Here is a 7668-nt window from a genome sequence, read left to right on the forward strand (position 1 = left end):
TAGGGTAGAATAAAGGTATACTTAATAACTGTACTTAAAATTGAGGTTAGTTTATTCCAAGGAGGAATTTTTATTATTAAAAGAAAAAATGAGGAAATTTTAGACCATCTTCAGAAAAGAATAAAAGTGGGCAGAATTGGAGTTCATTTACCCTTCTGTTGTTTACTGCTTTTGAAAAACCAACCTGAAGGCACCAAGCAACTCCTGATTAGGGAGATTGAAGGTGATACCCAAAGTGCCCACAGAAAAAGAAAACTTGTTTTTAAAACAGAGAGCAAGTGAAGGTAAATGAAATTGAATGATGCTACTGCAGTTTGTCAGTTGTGTAGATATGATAAATCATAGTAAAACTTGTGTTGAAATCAATTGGTTAGTGAAAAAAGCTCAAATTATATGAATAAGGCTTTTAATAAGATAAATAATCATTGGAGATAGAATTAAACAAGAATATATACAAAGCTATCCATAGTAATAAATTAAGTATATGCACACTTAACAGAGGGTAAAACTAGTTAGGGCCTGCCTCTTCAGGGATCTCTTAGTTTTATGAATCTGTACTTCAAGTCTGTGAGTAAATCTTCAATGAACAGGATGAAGGTAACTGAATCTTGTGATATTTCAGTATAGGGACCTCTTTTTTCTCCCTATCTTAAACATATAAAGAATGGTTTAGTTTACATAGAAAGGGAAAAAGGGAAAAGGGCAATACTGCTGGCAGCCATACCTGTGAGGGAGGAGCAAGGCACATGATTTCCATTGCAGAAAATAAGGTCTGATGGTGGAACTCTATAACCCTTTAATAGAACAGAAAAGTCCTTAGCAACATTCCTGGTATTAGGATTGTTTAGAGACTCATCAAGACTTTTTTGAGTAGCTCACAGAGGTAGCAGCTTTGAAAGTAAAGGTGGCCCATCTGAAAGCCATGAAAAACCATAAATGATCATAGTTATAAATAATTTGGAGTTATCAGAGTTAAAAAGGCCAAATCCAAATGAGTATATGGCTTATAAAGCTAAAAAAAAAAATTGAAATTTTGAGAGAGAAAAGCCAACTTGTAAATTAAAAAAAAAAATAAATGGACTTAATTTTGAGTAATTTGAAAGGAAATAGAAAAAAAATTACAACCTTAATCCTTCAGAAAAGTATGGTTTCTCTAAAGTAGTCTTCCAGTAGAGCAATTCCCGTTATGTTGCTGGCCATGGTTGAACTTTGCCTGATCCTTTTGATCATTGCCAAAATAGCTAGATAAATGCTTTTCCAGAATAAAAGATGTTAACTTTGAGAAGATAGATGATTTCTTCTCCAAAGTTATCCTATTTACTGAAATCTGTGACCCAACAATGAGGAACTTGTGCTGAATGAGTTGTTTTGGGGTCTATTTGCATATTACTTACAAATAACTATGAGATTATAACTAATTCTGACAGTTTAAAGGCTCTTAAAGAAAAAAGTATGAACTATGCATTTGTAAGCACTATAAAGAACCTCTTTACCCCTTTATCCCCCCAAAAAAGGGTTTACTGGAGGAATTAAGTAAATAGAAGAGAGAGAAGAGGAAATTTTCTTTGCTTAGGGAAATTTGAGAAATTAAGCAAAAAGTATAAAAAAGTCGGATACTGTTTGTACTGACAGTGCAAATTCAGGGTTTTAAGTTAAAGAGTTTTGGAATTCTAAAAAGGAGATTCTAGAGAGGGAATTAATCCCATAGACAATTTAAAAAATAAAATATTTAGGAGTTTTTTAGTTGGAACTTAATTTTTAAACTTAAAATATTCATTTCATTTTATTTTTTCCCTGTTAGATGTAAAAATATTTTAAAAATTATATTTTAAAATTTTGAATTTTAAATTTTCTTCCTTTCTTTCTCTGTCTTACCCCTGCTGAGAAGGCAATTCTATATAGATTATACATTTGTAGTTCTGTAAAACATTTCCATGTTAGTCTTGTGAAAGAAAACAAACAAAAAACTTTAAGAAAAAGCAAGTTTTTTTTTTTTTCTTTTTAAAGTATGCTTCAGTCTGAATTCAGAGATTATCAATTCTTGCTGTAGGGAGGGACAACATTTTTTATCATAACTTCTATTGCATCACCATGGATCATTGTATTGTTGAAAGTAGCTAATTCATTCACAGTTGATCATCTTATTATATGGCTATTCCTTTGTATGTAGTACATTTCATTTTGCATCAGCTTTTGTGAGTCTCATGAGATTTTGTTTGAGAGTATTTTGATCACCATTTCTTACAGTACAACAATATTCCAACATAAGCACATACTACCATTTGTTCATTCATTTCCCAGTTGATGGGCATCCCCTTAGTTTCCAATTTTTTGCCACCAAAAAAGAGATGCTAAAAATATCTTGGTGCATATAGCTCTTTTTTCTTTTTATCTCTTTGGGCATATAAATCTAGTAGTGCCCCTATGTAAAATATTATGCAAGGTTTTGTGACCCTTTGAGTTTATTCCACATTGCTCGCAGGGATCCTCAAACTTTAAATAGGGGGCCAGATCACTGTCCTTCAGACTGTTGGAGGGCCGGACTATAGTAAAAACAAAAACTTTGTTTTGTGGGCCTTTAAATAAAGAAATTTCATAGCCCTGGGTGAGGGGAATAATTGTCCTCAGCTGCCACATCTGGCCCTCTGGCCAGTAGTTTGAGGATCCCTGCCTAGGGATCCAGAACCAGAACTGGTTCAATCAGTTCACAATTCCATTAACAATGCTATAAATATCATTTTCCTCACACACTCTCCAATAATTGTCATTTTCATTTTCTGTCCTATCAACTAATCTAATCAACATGAGAAAGTACTTGAGAGTTGTTTTAATTTGCATTTCTCCAATCAATAATGAGTTTAAGCATGTTTCCAAATGACTAGATAAGTTTGAGCTCTTCATCTGATGACTTCATATCTTTTAATCAGTTATCATTTGGGGAATGGCTCTTATTTTTATATATTTGATAGTTATAGATCCATTTCAGAAATGAGACCTCTGTTAGAGAAATTTTTTTCACAATTACTATTGCTAGCTGTATATCCCTCCATCCCATTCCTCTGTTGTTTAATCTCTTCACTCTTTCCTTTCACCATGTCTACCTTCAAAAGTGTTTTGCTTTGTGCTAACCACTTTCCTAATCCCTCCTCTATTCTATCACACTCCTCACCACATTGTCTTATCTCCTTCTTTTCCTATTGTCCTTCAGGATAATATAGATTCCTATGCCCAATGGATTATGTTTGCTAGTCTCTTTCTAAGCCAATTCTGAAGAGAATAAACTCATTCACTGTCCCTCACCTCTCCATTCTCCTCCATTGTAAAAACATTTCCTTGTCTCTTTTATGTGAAATGATTTACCTCATTCTACCTCTCCACTTCATTTTCTCTCAGGCAATTCCTCTCACCCCTTAGTTTTATTTATTTATTTTGAATATTATTCCTTCATCTGTAATGCCAGAGAAACTGAGCAAGATAGAGATTAGAGAGTATTTAATAATTTATTAAATGGAGAGATTTACTGGGACCAAATGGATCCATGTTTGATCCCAGGGCTGAATGAGACCATTGTTTCAAAGAATCCAACCCTGAATGTTGTATACATGATTCTTTTATAGGGTTACAAGACGGATGACATAATGGGGGAGATACCTGGATGGGGATGACCTAATGGGGAGAGGAATCTAGGATGAGGATGACATAATGGAGGGAGATACTGAAGAGGTTGCTGATATGCTAATGATGTCTAAAATGGATAAAGACCTTTATCCCATTAAACATTAAGAGGGAATAAGTATAGCCTAAGGTTTAAGATATAAGACCTTTATCCTATCAAACTTTAAGAGAAAATGGTTATAACCTGAGGCAGAGTAACTAAATAGGACAATTAGGGAAACTGGATCAGGATTTTAAAAGAGAACTGTGGAACAACACATCATATGAAAGTTTTACAAGTTTCAAGTCTCACTTTCCCATATAAGAATGTGAACAGCTTAGCCTTATTAAGTCCCTTATAATTTCCCTTTTCTGTTTATCTTTTTAAGCTTCTCTTGAGTCATATATTTGAAAGTCAAATTTTTTATTCATTTCTGGGCTTTTTAGAAGGAATCATTGAAAGTCCTCTATTTCATTCATTATCCATTTTCCCAGCTTGCAGGGATAATCACTGAAATTAATATTTAATTTTATATGTATGTGTTTGTCTATTCACTTTGCTTCCTCCCATATTTTCCAATTTTGTAGTGTTCACTGTGTGTGTGACTTTGATGTGAATTTAGTTTCCCTTGAGTTGATTCCTTTACTATTTTTCTTTTCATGCTTTCTTGGTCTATTATTTCTCTGCCACTTTGACTTATCTTTTTTGATCTCCCTAACATCCATCTTTCAACTTCTTCCATCACTGGTACAGTTAGTTAATAATGTCAACTCTTCCAAAGCCTTCCCCCATAGAGGATGCCAATAATTACAAAAGATGAAGAAAGAAATAAGTTTATTTTGTGAAAACTTTCTCCATAAAACAGAAGGGAAAGAAGAGCTTTTAAACTAGACAGTTAATCAGGCAATAAGAAATTCTTGATTCACATAAGCTAATTTCTTTCTCAATTTTACAGCTAGAATCTGAAAGATAAAGCACAACTAAGAGTCATCTCTGACAAGACTAGTGGAGCTTTAAAACTCTGTGGCTGTAATTAATACTGACAGATTGTTGAGATAGTCTGAAAACCTGATATTTGTAGATCATGAATAATGATTTCTTAAAAGAAAATAGCTCTCTGGTATCCATTATCCCTCATCACAAGCCTCTATTTGATTCTCTGTCTTCCCAATGACATCTTCACCTGCATAAACAAAAATGTAATGGGCCCGTTTGTGAACTTGCTAGATATCACTAGTGATATTTATAACCTTCTGTATGTCTTCCTAAGTGAAAGCAAAGCTTTCCATATTTTCCCCACTTTCAAAGGATCCCTTTCTCAGCTTATAGATGAATCAACAAAATTATGAAGGGGAATAAAATAGGTAAATATAATTGTATTTTTAAAACATGTGAATAAAATTAAAATATTATAAGATATTTAAATAATTAGAGTAGTTTGCTTTTATATAATGTTTTATAGTTGCAATACAAAATAATTTTTGTAAGTTATTTTATCTTCAAAATTCAGTTTTATGCAATTTTTAAAAAATGAGACTGGGATGGGGGGGGGGGCATCTAGGTGGCCCAGTGAATAGAGCACCAGTTAGAAGTCAGGAGGACCTGAATTTTAATCTGTCTTCAGATACTTAACACTTCTTAACTGCATGACCCTGGGCAAGTCACTTATGCCCAACTGCCTCCACAAAATAAATAAATGAGATTGAGGGCTAGTGATAAATTGTCCAAGATCATAGAGCTAAAAAAAATGGCAAAGGCAGGATGGTGATCCAAATCTTCATGACCATTGTGCTTTTTTCTATGACTTTTAACCTCTCTAGAATGTGAGGAATAAAAGGCATTTTTAGGGGCCATCTTTTCCAATACTTTCAATGATACCAGCATAGACTGATGAATAGTTCACTAAAGTGACTGCTTTAGTCATTTAGATTTGATGTGTCAGAATGTAGTAGAAAACTGGTGACTGTGGACATTAAATATGGCTCTTTTGTGTTCTAAAGCCCAAAGTATCAATATACCTACTGTCAAACTACTTTGAATGTGTTTCTCTATTAAGGAAGATCTAGTGATATGGCTCTCTATACACAGCTCACTTTTATGCTTTCCTTATAAAGAATAGAACAAGTCAGTTCAGATCATATTGCTTCTTTCATTGACCATGTTCCTAAATTAATAATTAAATGATAGTTTTCCTAATATAGTGTAACACAACTTTTGTTAAAGTATTTTATTTTTGTGATCAAGTTTGAGAGATATTTACTAGGCTATAGTATGATTAGATGAAAATCAGTTGATTGGAGAATTCACAGTGTCTTGAGTCATTAATTTGGTAGGAAGTTTTTAGTGAAGTATCCCAGGGCTCTCTGCTTGGCCCTTATTCTATGTATTTTTTTGGTTTTTTTAAAAAAATAGCTTGTATAAAAACAAAGCAAAGATGGAATAGTTACGCAATTTAGAGGTTATATAATGTCTTCAAAGATAGCAAACACACTGGATTTCACAGTCAAAATTTAAAAAGATCTCTTAGAGCGATCTTAAAGTATTAAGAATGGAGTTAAAGTATGATAGCAGAATTAATAAATTGTGCATTTGAGTTAAAAAAATAAACTCAGAATTAAAAGATATGGAGACATAGTTAAGTATCCCCCCAAAAAAAGAATTTATGAATTTAATTGGACTGTACGCTGATTGAACTAGCAGGAAGATTTTTTGTCGGGGTGGGGCGGGAAAGCTTAAGATTTCATGTTATTGATCTTGAAATGCTGTCAGAGAGGCACAGTTTCCAGGAATAAATATGTGATAACCTTCCTGTACTCTACCCTGCATAGCCCTGCCGTACTCTGTTTATGTCACATCTATAGTGTTATGTTGAATTGTACATGCCTTGTTTAAGAAGGATATCAATAAGCTGAATAGCTTTCAAAGAAAGGCAAACAGAAAAGGTATGAGACCCATTACTGTGCCTTATCTGCACCAGGCAAGTAGTCTTTTTCACTTTTGGATCCTTCTATCCATTAGGAAGTTTCCATATATCAAATCTAACTTTACCATTTTGCAGCTTCCAACACATGCTCCTATTTCTGACCTCTGGGAACAAATAAAACAAAACCAAACTTGTCTTTGCAGGAAACATTTTCAAACACTTGAAAAACATCTATCCTTTCTTCCCTAAGTTTTTTCTTTGCTAAGTAAAATATCTTTAATTCCTTCAACTGATCAGTCCTGCTGGAAACTCTTCAAGGCCCTGCCCAGAATTTTGTATCCAGAACTGAATATGATATTCCAGACATCATATGATCAGGGGAGAATATAATAACCCTCTTAACTCCCTCAGGAAAGGACACCGTTTCTATCCTCAGACATTCTAAGATTTCACTAACTTTCTCAGCAGCTAAGCACAATATTGATATTTTATTTTAAATAGATATTGATCTGTTTTTTTTTTTTGTTGTTGTTGTTGTTGTTGTTGTTGTTCTTTTGGACAAACTGCTTTTTAATCATTTTTCCACTCAATCTGCCCTTTTTATGTTGCTTTTCAAACCCCATTTCAATACTTAGATTCCAGTTTAAGTAGTCCAATGATCCAGGCAAACAAGATCTTTTTGAAGTCTAATTGACACTGAGGTGAATTAGTTATTCTTTTCAGTTTTGTATTACCTATAATCTTTGGGGGGCATTTTAATGGTGCTGTGTATAGAAAGCCAGGACTGGAGTATAAACTCTAAGAAAATTCAGAACTGGTCTCAGACACTTATAAGCTATATGACCTGGCTCAAAGTACTTAATTCTGCTTGTCTCAGTTTCTTCATCTGTAAAATGAGTTGGAAAAGGAAATAGCAAATTATTCTAGTATCTGTCAAGAAAACTCTAAATGGGGTCACAGCAGGAGAGACACAACTGAAAATGTGTGAACAATAATTATAACTGTAATGCTGGAGAAACTGAGCAAGATAAGATTAGAGAGTATTTAATAGTTTAATAAATGGAGAGACATACTGGGATCAAATGGATCC

Source organism: Antechinus flavipes, chromosome 6 (assembly GCF_016432865.1).
Source record: "Antechinus flavipes isolate AdamAnt ecotype Samford, QLD, Australia chromosome 6, AdamAnt_v2, whole genome shotgun sequence".
Taxonomy (NCBI): Eukaryota; Metazoa; Chordata; class Mammalia; order Dasyuromorphia; family Dasyuridae; genus Antechinus; species Antechinus flavipes.